Raw genomic sequence first — 15,668 nt, 5'->3', positions numbered from 1 at the left:
GATCCTACCATCTTTCCAGCGATTTTAGCAACACATTTCAGATCAGGAGTAAAGGACAAACCCAGAAGCTTGTCAAAACATGGGGCTTCTCCTAGACGAGATCCATTCATTTCAATTTATGCCAGATGGGGATCAGAGCGTTGATGATGTAAAGATAGGGGTTTGGTTTTAGATGCATTAAAGGTAACCAGCCACGACTTCCCCTACTGAACCACGCGCTCGAGATTGAGTAAGATGATTGATAATTTATAATTAAATTAAAATTTAAAAATCTGTTTCATAAGGAAGAACTAACAAAATCAATAAATTATACGATCGTTTCCGAAACGATGTTTTTATTGTGATAGACAGTGAGTCTTGGACAATAATTTTATCATATAGTTTTTTAAACAAAATCTCCTTATCAGCAAAAATATTGGGTGTTTTTTAAAGATACCAAAAATAAATCTAGCATTTTTTTTAAAGTAAGGCAGATGTATCTGGAAAATATTTAAAATATAAGGAAAAATAGTTGTTTTTTTTATGTTGATAAACAAAGTAGGATAAAATAAACATAAAAAAATAAGATAAAATGAGGTTGCAAGTTAAGGTTAAGAGTGTAAATGTTAAATATTTTAACAACAAACAAAAATAAATACCTTTTAATGGTTCCTCTCCTAAAAGTCGTACGTATGATCGCCGATGAATTCATTTGGTAAATATAGTTTATGAATGCTTTAAAATGTTGATATATACAGACTTTCAAAGGAGACGCCAATGGAAATATTGACAGTTAAAATCGTTAGTGACGTTAAATTTTAAATCAGCTGAGATATTTCAATAACAAAGGGAGATAATTTTACTCAAATAGAAGAATCGAATACTTAAACGTTCAAAGGGAGATGACCACTAATTAGTTAATAGTTGAATTTTTAAAATAGTAAATGCATCTTATTAGTCATAATTAAATAAAATAATATTTTTAAAAATTAGTAATTATAATTTATATATAATTTATAAAACTTATATTAATAAAAATAGTAACATAAATTCAAAGTGAAATATATAATAAAATAAAATAGAAAATAATGGTAAAATATCAGATAATAATAACATTAATAATAATGATGATAAAATAATAGTTATTAATTTATAAATTATGAATTTTAAGATAGATTAGTCATAAGATAATTTTATGATGTATGGTGTCTTACATTTGTCGAATCTAAACGAACGTTTATGAATGCATGCGGAAAAAATGTCATCTTTTAAGTTCAAGAGAATATTTTTATTGTATTTTAAAATCTTAAGGGCTTCATATCTACAAAGTGCACAGAATCTTTCCCCGGCATATATGCTTTATAAGATCCTATTATTTCGCATTTAAATTAGAATGGAATATTTTTATCATTGAGTCTCCAAATCTTTAGATAACACAGTCTGTTTTTTTAAGGAAGGAATTTAAATGAGTGCTTATGTGTTGAAATACGTTGCTTAATAAGTCCAGATGTGGAACCGAAGTAGATTACATTTTGTTTAATATATTTGTTTTGAGTTAGATTAAGAGTGGTATTGGTATGTAATAGGTTTGGTTGCATTTCATTGGTAGATTGGTTTATGGGGGTGTTGTTATTGAATAACTGTATGAAAGAGTCTGATTGTGAAAAGGGATTTGTATGGCTGCTATTAAATAATTTATATAATATAATGTCTGCTATTAACATAATAAAGGTTGTGATATTGAATAGGTAAAAGTATTGCGGCATATTACCTATTCAATATTACAACCTTGCATTAACCCCCGCCCCCCAAAAAAAAATTATAGGCGATTTTATAGCCGCTATTTGCCGTTTAGGTTGCACCTGTCAAAAATACCACTCCATAGAGAATAGGCACAAAACTGTTAAAATAAATTACCACGCAGCCATGATATAACCCCAACTTAATCCTAAAACATATACCCCTTAAACTCAACACTATGTTGAAGACAATATACAATTTTATATATCATACTATATATAACAAGCTTCACCTTTATTTATTTACAATTCAATAAAGTTTTCTCCAACATTCTATAATTCCTCTTAATCTTTTTTGCCCCTAATGAACGCTACGCTAGATGCCGCATCTCCTCCATGCTACCTAGAACCTTCTCTACTCTTCTGATGAGAAGCATTAGACTCCGAAATGCCCCGGAATAAAGAGTCCCTTCTATCCCCCAAATTTTGCTTGTATTCCATTATTCAATAAATTATCCATTCTATATCTACCAATATATACTTTTGTGACTTCATTTCATACTCTTGTTGTCCTACTGTATAAGCCCCAATAATAATTGTTAAGCTTGGCATTATCCAGATAAGTCTCCTCTTTTCCTCTCATGCATTAAGCTATAATATATATATATATATATATATATATATATATATATATATATATATATATATATATATAATATGGCGCATCATAGTAAAAAATATATATGACTCTGATTGCTTGTAACACTTTTGAACTAGCTAGTTTAGAGCTGTATTTTAGTTTACTATTAAGCTTAGTCATGACCCCGCGGGTATTATATGTACAAGTCACTTAGAAGTGATTCCTAACCAGTCGATGCTATTGACTGACCTAACAAGTGAGACGAGCTAGTCAACCGACCAAAAGTAAAGACGAATGTACGTGTTTACATTGATAGCAGACTCGGAACTTTTAATGAAACAGGATAATAGACTTAGACTTGTTAGAAGAGGAAATGGAAGATATCCTGGGGGCAGGGAGCAAGCGAGGCACAGTGCGTGTAAAGGGCAAGAAGGGCCCCTAACAAGTGGAAGGGAACGTAGCCGTATTTTGTATTGCAAGCAATACAACACAACTCTGCACGAAGCATGAGAATAAAGGCCACACAGGTCGGTGTTTGCAGCGACTAATAAACGTGACTAGTGCGAGATGACCAATAAAGTACTAACAGACTTCGATAAAACACTACAAAAGAATGCAGACGCAAGTGTGTGGTATTCGCCGGAGGGGACAGTGTTGATTTGACCAACCGCGTCAAATGTCTCATACCCAAACCCGCATTAAGTTCGCCATAATCCCGCCGACCACACCTTCATCCATACTGTTACTCTAAGCAAATTTCTCTCCTTATTTTCTTGTAACTTCACTGTTCCTTGATTCTGCTGACCATTGCACAATGACCGTCCGAAATTTAATGCTTTTATTAAACAAGGCTTTTCACGAGATCCCTAACCCTAACCTCCCGACACCAACCTCTGACTTTTCGACAACTATGACTATATTGTACTTCGTAGTTTTCTTGGGTCTTGAGACCTTGGGTTTTGTGTCTACGGCTGGTGGTCAAGTCGAGGCATTGTTTGAGTTAAGGGTCGGAAGATCGAAGCGTTCAATGTTCTAATAAGCACAGGGAAAGCAGCAGATTCATGTCTCACAGTGACCTGTCATCGTCTGTTGCTTTACACACTGTTTGTTAGTATTTAATTATAATGTGAACATGTAAGCGGAAGTATAACATATGAGAAATATTTGGAATCAAGTCTCCACTTGCTGTAATTTCAGACCATTTGAGACCACAGCAGCAAGTTGTTGGTACACCTCTATCAAGGCTAGTGTTTTGGGGAAATGTCAGCTATTTTGTAATTCATATGCAAAAATAGGAAAACAAACGACTATAGTTGAAGTTTTGGTAAAGATGCAGTAACTTTCCACACGCAAAAAACCCTTTAAAATTACCACTATTAAAGGTTTCCGAGGCTGATGATTACGAAAATAACAGTAACGATCTCAGGAAATGAGTACTTTTAAAGATATGAGGAAATTATAAAGTGGAGGATCACATTTCTACATTACTTTAATTTTACATGACCGTTCACTTTACAGCCAAGGTAGCCTAAACGTAGGTGCTTATTTTACGTAAAATTAATATCAAAAAGTGATCCCCCACTTCTTGAACCAGTAATGTGCGACATTAAAGCAAATGGCACATAGCCCACTACACCATTCACGTCATTAGTTTTCTAATAAGCCTTTGTTCAATTCTTTTCAGAAGTAGCCGAGATTTTGAACTTATAAAGTGCACAAAAAGTGGTATATCTATATATGGCTATATTTGTACTCGTCGGCAAATTGAATATTGAAATGCTCATATTTTTGGTCTTTGGACCGGAACTACATGAATATTTGCAGACCTTTGAAAGATTATAATACTATTCTATTATTAAAATTTTATGAAAATTGGTTAAAAAGAATTTTACATTTTGAAACCAATAATATATGCCCAAATTAGCATACATTTATATGTAGTGTCCTAGCAAGCCAACATTAGTTTGCTGCTTTGGGATGAATTTAGCTTCAAATTTTTTTTTTTTGCTTGGTTGACTCCCCTATGGCCTTTTAAGGCCACACACACACACATACACACATGCACACACGTGTGTGTGTGTGTGTGTGTGTGTGTGTGTGTGTGTGTGTGTGTGTGTGTGTGTGTGTGTGCAGGTTAGTTAAGGATATTAGAAATAAACAAAAACAGTATACGTATAGTAACGAAATTTTGGTAATTTAGATGTCCAGTAAAGTTTTTTTTTCAGGTTCTCCTATTCATGAAAATTTCTTCTTTAGATGTGACAAACAGGAAAACATTTCTGTAATTTATGATAAGAGCCAGTTTAAATATATTGCGTACTGATTTGCATCAGTTAACATATTTATATTTAGTAGATATGCGATTATTATCTTAAAATTATACGGACACAAATATATATATATATATATATATATATATATGTATATATATATACACACTAGCAAAAGTACCCGTCGTTGACTGGGTTCTAAACAGCCTACAGAAAATAGACTCTGATTTATGAAAGTATAATATGTTATGAAAAGGAAGGGTTGTAAAGAGATAGCTTCGAATTCGGGGGTATCAAAACCAAAGCAAAATATGATGAAAATAAAAAATAAAATAGATGAATCCCATTATTTATTATACCATACCTGTTCACACTGAAACACTTATCACAATATTCTGTGGATCTATATTAAAACACCTTGTTAAACTTTGTGATATATTTCCATTCTATGGAGGTCAGGCGCGAACGAACACCCCATAATTTTATTATACCATATTTCTTCAAACTGAAACATAATTATCAAAGTATACTTACGGAGATAGATATTAAATGCCTTTATTAAAGTCTGTGCCTATTTCCATTCTATGGAGGCCAGGCGCGAACGCAGATCCCACAATTTTATTATACCATCCCTATTTAAGTTAAAACATACTTATCAAAGTATTCTTATGTACATCTATATCAAAAACCCTTGTAAACGTTTTTTTTAATTTTCAATTTTTTTATTTCCATACTTTGTTGACCAGGCGCGTACGCAGACCCCACAATTTTAATGAATCATCTTTATGCCAGATCAAACATACCCATTCCTGTGTCTCGATACATCTTCTATCATTATATATGGTTAGTTTTCTATAATAGTCAACCATATAGGAGCCTATTCGTGACCAGATACACACACAGACGTTCAACCTATATATATATATATATATATATATATATATATATATATATATATATATATATGTGTGTGTGTGTGTGTGTGTGTGTGTGTATATATATATATTGTAATCATGAAGGGAAGACATGTATTATTCATGATTAAAAGTAACATGTGTAAAACACGCTTAAGAAAAGGGGTGATGGAAGAAGAGGAAAGAAAAATAAAAGGATGAATTAGCTGAACGGTTTCGCCCTCATTTTTCCAAAACTGTATCGAGGGAGTTATGAATAAAAAAGAAATATCTTTACATTATTAAAATAAAGAACATAGTGTTCTGTTCATGGATGTAAAACACAACACAAAAACAGGAAAGTTATTAAAATAAAGCAATGTTATGATATTTTCGAAGACCCCTTAAGTGAATCACACTCAGGTCTATAAACGTGTTTACAGAAAGCTTCTTAAAACGAGCGTGAATAGTCTCCAAGATCTTTAGATGAAATGTGGAGTACCTTTGTGTGAATTTTTTTAAAAATTGCACCAGGGGATAACCACACACTGTAACACATTCAGGTACACTTTGGCGTTGACTTTCAAGCCGACTTCGAAGATGTGAGGTGGCATGATGTGGCCCTTACTTGAAACCACACCAAAGACCATAACAGTGGCTGGAAATTTTGTTGAGCTGTGTTATCAAGTGTTGGACCGTCCGGATTTGTATTTTCATGCTGTTGGTTATGGTTCTGTTATCATAACTTGGATCGGTAGAGAGCATGAGTTGTACAGCGCCGCATCTTCAGTCTCGCTCGTTGAACATTGTGTCACTTTCAGACATGATATACAGCTTTTATCACTTTTGGGATTTGTACATAACTGGCCAACTAGTTGATAGCAAACCCGGTTTCCATCAAAGAGAAATAGAATCATGCCCTCTTTCCTAGGGCGACAATTTTATTTTCCACTCTGTGTCACCAGGAGAACAAAGTTAGGTACGTAGTTTGATAAAATATGTAGTAAATCTTGCTTTCCAAAAGTAGCGTTGTGGATAGGAAAAATATAAAAAATGGCTCAGTCTAAACTGATTTCTCGAACTCACTGAGAAGAGATTGTACACATTGATTATGTATTTCCACACAATTTAGAAAAATTATATTTGGAACAATTTTGGTACAAGATATTAAACCTGTGAGGAAATATAGGTTATTCGTCAGCCTAAGTCAAAAATGAATACACAAGATTTTAGAATAGTCTTTGTTGCGAAATGGATAAAGTACGAATAAATATTCAGTTCTACGATTTAGGTGACACTCTTCTGAAGATATAAGGTCGAAGCCTTAATGTGGGTGATACTAAAAATACAATGAAAATTGTTTAATAATGCCGAGACGAAAGCAATCTACTTCCGTGTAATAAATGAACGGTCTCGTTCAAAATTCACTGCAGATTCCCGAATTCGACAAGATGCATTTGAAGAAGGTCGAAGTTTATATCGACCGAAAAGTTGTGATAGTAACAATCTAAATGAGAACAGTAGTTCGAATAATGCAAATAATACAAATTATCAATCCTGACCTCAAAAATTCAGAAATGTAAAATCGTCTTAGTAACGACAATACCAAAGTTACTCTCGTTGGGCATCATTCCTTACACACCCCGAAATTATTGAAATATTCATTTTGCCAAACGAAGAATAAATGGACATTTTTCACGATTCTATTATTAATCAACCGTTAGGGCATAAAAAAGTTGTCAGGGTTACAACTGATCGGCGTGCATTACAGGTGAGTAATCCATGTGATTTTGACATGAACAATTCTGCTTGAGCTGTCTTCGGGAGCAAACCTTAATATATTCGATAAAAAGTTCGCAGAAAGAAGCGGACAGACACCAATAAAAGGATATTAAACAAATATCTATTTCGATACCATATTGTATTTGTATTTGAGAACTAATCACAGATTGCTGACCAATTCAGTCCATCCCCTCCGCCACCCTTTATATCATAGACCCCCCAGACCCCCTCGCTACAGCAAACAAACACCTAACACTACCACATCGGCTCGCTGACAGAGTCACCGAAATAACTCCGGGCAACTTATGAAGCGGACATACTAGTGCGACTCATTTGTTTTGTTGACTTTGCGCCTCTAAGCGAAGGATAAACAAATGAAGCACGAGTTCATCATATTCTTGTTCTTGGGAATATATTACGAAGTGAGTAGCATCTGTAATGATAACAATTGATATGTTCTGGATGGACTCGGTCGACTGGTGGGCTCAGAACAAAACTTTTTTTTTTCATTCAGTTTTCTTTTTGTAAAAAAAAAAAAGAAAAACGAAAATAGTCGTGTGACTGTAACGAGAATAAAATACGATATTGGCACTGATCAAGGATTAAATCATTAAAAAGAATAATTTAAATTTATAAATCTATAAATCACAAAGAATTCATTTGCGTGAAGAAAGATTCACATTCCAAAATCATAAATAACGTCACAGCTTACGCGAGCCATGAGAGCCAACAAACCAGAATTCCAACACTCGAGTTTAACCCTCATTTGGGCTCATCAGTTGGACACATCCGAACTCGAATCCCGAGTTCAACTTCTGAGCCCGAATAAGGGCGAGACTCAAATATTGGACTTCCGGTTGGTAGGCTAGCATGGCTAGTGTATGAGCTGTAACGTTGTTTGACTGCTCAAATAATTATATTATCTCTCACATTATAAAAATTCTTATATGTGTGTGTATGTAGTGTGTGTGTGTGTGTGTGCACATAAGTTAGATTGCAGTAATATTAAATTTTATGGAGCAATTCTGGTTTCTGATTGGTTGGTAACAGAACGTTAATTAATTCAATTCGTCAGTTCCTAGGAGCATCGTTTATAAATAGAATCTCCCGACTGTGCGAGATCATACCTCATTATGAATCTCTTATGATGGGATGTGTCTCCTAGCGGCTTCAGCTGCAGGGAGACAGGGTAGTCGTACTCGTCAAGGATCCGTTCTTAACACTCAGCCCGACAGTGGAGGGGCCGGGAACCGGCTCAGCACCAGTCGGACTGAGGTACACCGCCTGGGTAATACCTAGACGGTCCACTCTCCCAGGCATTGCCACATGACTTTCCGGTGGAGTAAACTCATCGCTTACTGCCTGAGGCGCCCCGACCGGGGAATGCCGACGCGGTTACTCAGGCAATTTTTGTCAATTGCAGGGGTGCCCCTCCTTTGGGGGAGCCTGCTCAGTTCCCCACTTTCCCGGCCTTGTGCCAAATATTGCTGATGTTGGCAATCATTTAAATAACTACACCATTATGAAACTCTCATGATGGGATGTGTCTCCTAGCGGCTTCGGCTGCAGGGAGACAGGGTAGTAGTACACGCCAAGGATCCATTCTTGACATTCAGCCTGACAAGTGAGGGGGCGGGAACCGGCCCAGCACCTGTCGGACTGAGGTACACCGGCTGGGTAATACCCAGGAGGTCCACCCTCCCAGGCCTTGCCACCCGACTTTCGGATGGGGCAAGTTTATTGCTTGTCGCCGGAGGCGCCCCGATCGGGAAATGCACGGGGTTACTCAGATAATTTTTGCAATTGCAGGAGCCTGCTTTAGATCCCCACTTTCACGACTTTTTGCCAAATATGGCTGATGTGGGCAACAATTAATATAACTACCCCATTATGAAATATTGCAACAATATGTCGTTATTATTTTTTATAAAGATCTTAACGAATCATTTCATCAACACATAGACAACTATAATATACAGTGTGTTTTTTATGGAAATTACTTCAGACAAAGCATGAATGTGCTTGATGTAAGACCTTTTAACACCCAATTCATGGTCAAAATATAGTTAACGTTAAATTTTAGATAGATTCCGACCTAGAAAACAAATTATTTCTACATCGCTCATGAAATGTGAAGACTAAAAGACAAAATTAATGAACGAAAATATAAGTAGGTCAAAATATAAGTAGGTCAAAACTAAACCGATGTTTAACTTCCGCTTTATAAAACTGATGTAAAATAAATTCTCTCCCTTTATTAAAATGGTATATAAGAGTAGGTAAGAAGTATACGATAAACATTCGCCCCCCCCCCCACAAAAAAAATCAATATATTTCTCCTAATTTATTAATTGGCAGAATTGATTAAAAATTATATCATCATGTTTCTAATTAAATGTTCTTTAAATTGTTAAAACGAATTTTAATTTCAGTTTAATTCTATCAGTTTTAGTCTGTCAATCTCTATGTAACGCTTTAGTTTTAAATAAATAACAAAACTCTGTTCATGGAAATTCCGTTGAATGTTAGACACACAATGGAGAAAAGAAAAGTACCATGCAGTTGTGGTATTAGAAGTTTTTTTTTCTGCTATAAATATCATACAATCGGAACCATGGTAATAAACATTGAGTAGAGAAAGACTAGTAACATTTCTTCTGTACTAAATAGGCTGTGAAAAATAGATCATGCCTTACGAAATTATGAGAAAGAGTCGCTTTGGCGGCATATCACTATTTGTGTCAAGAATGTTTCGTTTGTCTAAACGACTTTTTTATGTTTAAATTACAATCCTGAAGAATTCTAAACAAAAAATAATAATGAATGATTTAACTATAAAAAGACAGCATTTTAAAATTAAAATTCGCTTGAATAAAAGATTATTGTAATTAACAATAAGAAACTTGTGCAGATTGGCACAATATTACTTCTTTTAGTATGTGTTGTGTAACGATACGAATATGATATTGTACTAAAATCTTATAAAGAGAAGGACTGTAACATAACTTAAAATAGATGGTTTAAAACTTTCTGGCATTTTTACCTATTTCAAATTATACACATATACAATAACTTATATTTTCTGGAAGTCGTTCTTAACAAGGTATTAAATTACCAGATCAAAGGAACCAAAAAAAAAAAGCATGAAAGATGATGAACAAAAAGACAGATGGATATTGAAATTATTTTCAAATATTTTATAGGTAGAAGGAGACAGCAGGTATAATATTCCACAAGTCTGCAGCTTTTGGAAATGAGCTACTTGAACTAGAAAGTGTAATATAAAGAGGTACCGGAACAGCGAATAGATGAAGACCACTAGCCCAGCGTGTCAAATGAGCTGGAAAACGGATGAAGGGAATAAATCAGACAATTCTTAAGAGCATAAGCTATAATAATTCTTCTAGAATTCGCTCCGGTCAGGCCATGAAACCACTTGATATAAGGGGATAAAGTTATTACTTCAAGATTAAAAACTATTTAATGGTAAGTTTTGTTGAGATATGTTCTAACCCACACACAAATAAATCTTCCTCTTTTGTCAAAAACATCGCTCATGGAATATGAGGACTAAAGTCAGGGACGCGAGCGTTAAGAGGTTGCTGAAAGTAAACCCAAATTTAATTTTCTACTCCGTTTTATAAAAAAATTAGCCGAACAACATCACAACTGTTGAAGAAAAGGTGCATAGAAGCTATATATATATATTAAAATGAAAGTGTTAGTCTGTCTGTGTGTACATTTCCCTACACAATAACTCAGTCTACAGACTCGAAATTTGATATACAGGGTATTGAGATCTGGAAAAATCTGTGTAATCGGTTTTCGGTCAGACGTTTGACTGTTAAGGAGTCAAAGTTCAACAATTTGACCTTTGATAACTCTACAAAACTACTCCGCCAATTTTGGGTATAAATAATTGCATTTTAGATATAGGTTCCTTAGACATAGATCTAAGTTAATAACTTGATTTGAGCCCAAAACAATAAATCTTAAGGGATCATAATAGGGGTCAAAGTTAAAACAAATTTACCGCTGCGGTCTCTACCAAATTACACAGACAATTTCCGGTCTAGACATTTAAAATTTTACATAAAGGGGATTCAGAGATAGAGTAAGCTTCTTAATCGGTTTGGGTCGAAAATTTTAGCTACCAATATATAAATGTATGCATGTATGTTTGCATGTCTGCCTAAAACTTTCGACAGATGCGACGGATTTTCACAAGATCAGTGTCGTTTTGAAGCTCGACCCTTCAGACGACAAATACCAAAAACTTGGTTAAAGACATTAATATCTTCATCCTCAACTGGCCACTTTTCTTCAGGGAAAAGTCGCTTTTTTTCGCCGATATTTTCGAAAGTCATTCCCTCTTTTCGATTGTCTAGCCTTAATTTAAACCTACGTCACTTTCGGTTTGGCGGTGGTCGTAACAGCAAAGACGTCACGTTTTTTCACGTTCTTTTCCTCCTCCGCAGTACGGGTTCGAGCCGGCCTTTCTACTATCACTTTCTTTTTTTCTCAACAGACACCTCCAAACACACGGGAAACGCCGGGCGCCCATGCTATTATCTATAAAAGTGAAAATGTTTGTCTGTGTGTGTCTGTGTGTGTACATTTCCCTACCAAATATCTCTATCAATTTTTAGTCTTGAGACACGAAATTTGACATAAGGTGTATTTATATTTGGAAAAATCTTCATAGTCGGTTTTCGGCCAAAACTTTCGCTATCAAGGGGTCAAATTTAAACGATTTGACCTTTGAAAACTCTACCAAACTCCTTCACTAATTTTGGGTTTAAACACTTAAAAGTTTAAATGTAGGTTACTTTAACATGGATCCACCTTTTTAATTAGATTTGAGTCCCAAAAAATAAATGTTAAGGGGTCAAAGCTGGGGTAAAAGTTAAAAAAAAATTGCCCTCAATTTGTTGTCTCTGTCAAATTACTCAGCCAACTTTTAGTCTAAACATTTGAAATTTTACATAAAGTATACTAATAAATAGGGCAAGCTTTTTAATTGGTTTGGGTCGAAAATTTGCCAAAGGGTCAATGTTCAAAAGATGTTCCGTTGCGGTGTCTCGCAAACTACTTAAGAAATTTGGGTTTAAACATTTGAGATTTATATACAATGGGTAATCAGACATGCGGCAAGCATTTTAATCAGTTTTGCGGCGAAAAATTGGCTGCTAAAAAGTCAAAGTTGAAAGAGTTGACCTTTGCAGATTCTAGCAATTTCTCCGACAATTTTGGGTCTAAACACTTGAATTTTTAGATGTAGGTAAATTGGATATGGGTAAAACTTTGTATTTTGATTTGAGACTAAAATAATAAATGTTAAAGTGTCAAAATTGGGGTCAAAGTTAAAAAAATTACCTCTGCGGTTGTTACGAAATTACTCATACAATTTTTGGTCTAAACATTTGAAATCTTACATAATAAAAGCGAAAATGTATGTTTGCGTGTGTGCAATTTTTTTATGTCCAACAAGGGGAGTTACTCTGTCTTAGAACCTTTTGTATACGTCCTAAATCGTAGTATCTACGATTTACGAAGGAACGTTGTGTCTACATTTATTTTCATCGATTTTTATTTTATAAAATTCCCGCTTTTCTGCCTCCTCGCGTGTTTGTTCGCGTTTTTAGTATAAAAGCGAAACTAATCAAAAAGAGAAAGCTATGCCTTGGCCTCTCGTGCTGGGACCTCTAGCTTTGATCAATGCAGTGAAAACCGTCATATCAGACAATTGCTATTCATTTGGACACTCCCTTTTTGTAGGGAGCTGGTTTTCCCCGATATGTTGGGGAAATAAAACCTAAACCTGACTCCTAGCCAAAGTTAAGTGCGGGATTTCATTTCCTATGGCGTGATGTTTGATCTCATTAAATTTACGCAACTGTGTGAATGAGTTCCCTTAAGTTTTTTATCGTTTGATTTCAACCATTCTCACATCTTTACCTTCTTAGCGTCGTAGTAAAATGTCAGGCCTTTTTTTTTTCGCTTTCGCCTCAAGGATTCGGGTTCGAGCCTACCTTCCTACCAAAACTGTTTTCTTTTACTTCCGGGCAACGCTGGCCACCCGCGCTATTCTCACATAAAGTGTAGTCACACGTGCGGCAAGTTATGAAGAGTACATAGGGCCAGAGCAAAGTTGGGCTAAACTGCTAGTACTAAATAATTATAAGACATCACATCATGCAAAATATGGTTATTAATATACATATATTTCAGTTGCAATTGGAAAACGACGTTTATGCTGATGCTTCATGTACATTACGGCTTCCCTTTTCTTCCACGCGATACAAAGTTAATAAAACTCGAGAGACAACCCGGTTTGTGAATTCAATCTTGACTTATCAGAGATCAGCGGTTTTTACAAATTTCAATCGATCGCACCGCACGAAGATTGTGGTCACTGTCCCAGGATGTCAAATCTCAAAACTCGTCATGTCCGGGGAATTATTAGAAGAACTGGCCGTCAGTGGCCGAAGGTCATCATCAAACCCCACCGTAGACTTCTGTTGATGATATTTAATTGACACGACGGCATATTGGTCAACAGTGGCGTGACACGACGTGAGCGGATGCATTAGGGGTTTCCCCAGGGGTCAATCCTGAAGGGGACAATAAGGAAATGAAAAGGTCTTTTTCGTTTTGGAAAAAGGCGGATGGAAGGCGGGGAAGATAAGAAGAAGTACATCGGAAAGTCCGAACGATGAAACTTTGCTGGTTGATACGACGAAGCGCTCGGCAAATATGGTCGGCTAATGAGACGGCCCAACTAATTCGGTTCGAAATTATGTTATTAGAAAGTAATACGTTCATTCAAATAGGGGAATCGGTTCTAGAAGGGCCACCCATGTCTATTCAAGCGGTGGAGAGGTCGAGACGTTAGAGATCGGAATATGGTCGGGGGGAGGAATATCCAAGCAGTGAACGCAGTGTCGTGCGAAGGACCATCCAGCCTGCAATCTAAAACTAGCCGAACTGCCCGCCATGGAAACACGCATCAGTGGATGTGGTGTCCCAAGATAGAGATACGAAGAGGCTGTTGACATTAGTTTGCTTTTCTATTTACCTCGATTCGATATTCAACACCGCCAAACACCCCTTCTTCTCTACTTACCCATCATATACGCTCAAAACTTGCAGTTCTCTAATTTAGTTCTTTAGCGATTAGATGTTAAAGTTAGTGAATGGTCAAGGTGGCGTTAGGTGATGGAGAATAGTGTCACTAACGATTAGTGATGTGGTCAAGAACAGCGCGATTTTAGAGAGTAAGGAAGAGCTGAGGGGATGCAGTTCTTTCTGTTTTACTTTTCATTTCTTTTTTTTTTGGTGATAAAATGCATTTCTTCTCGTTGTTTTTAATAGTAAGAAGAAGGTTTTGAATGCGATAGGAGATTCCCGTTGAGCATAAAGTGTGGTGGGAAGTGAGTAGCTAAGGCCACAGTAGATGTTACTGCTAGAAGTAATAAAATATAAACAAAAGACGGATAACGAACAAAAACCAGTCAAGATACAAACAACTGATTAAATGTAGCAGAAGCAAAAAAAAAAAAAAAGAAAAGTTTTAAGTAGAAAAATAAACAAAGAAAAAGGTGAAGTATAAGTATCGTATTTTACCTATAACATTTCGATACATATAGGTAAGCATATGGCTGCTTAAACGTTCCTCATAGTCATATTTTAATATTTTCATTTTTATATATCAAAGTATTTATTCTTATATTTTATACTTATTATTTCTTAATATATACTTCATTTTCAATATAACTATTTTTAAGACAGTTCTTTATCTATATTTTACATTTTGTATAATTCTGGCCTTTCTCTTATTCTGATACGATGAATTTAGCTTCGAAATGCCATGATCTAGAAAGAGATTTCTTATTGTCTCTTTTCTTTATTAATCTGATAATATAATAAAGTAATATGTAACTTTTACTTTTCATCTTTTTATCTAATATACTTAATTGCTCACTTTTACTGTGTTGGGCTTTCTCTATCTTGATAAGTTGTTGAAGATATATTTTTTGTAGTTATATATTTGTATATATATATATATATATATATATATATATATAGAGAGAGAGAGAGAGAGATAGACAGACAGACAGACAGACAGAATAATCCAGAGATAGGATGTTGCGTTGCGTTGTAGACCTTAAGTGTGTCTAGACTAGCAATCATCTTAAATCAGGCATCGAACTAGCAACATATTTATACATAAGCAACGAGACAGAGGGGGTTCTACAGGAAGCTGTTTCACTGTATCACTGCTAGACATAGTGATGATTAAAACTAAAATTCGAAAATCACTGTTAGAATAGGTAGTCAGCATCTTTGCACTCGATCAATCTTA

This window comes from Euprymna scolopes, chromosome 2 (assembly GCF_053919585.1).
Source record: "Euprymna scolopes isolate OS-2025 chromosome 2, ASM5391958v1, whole genome shotgun sequence".
Classification (NCBI taxonomy): domain Eukaryota; kingdom Metazoa; phylum Mollusca; class Cephalopoda; order Sepiida; family Sepiolidae; genus Euprymna; species Euprymna scolopes.
Note: the sequence above shows the minus strand (reverse complement) of the source record.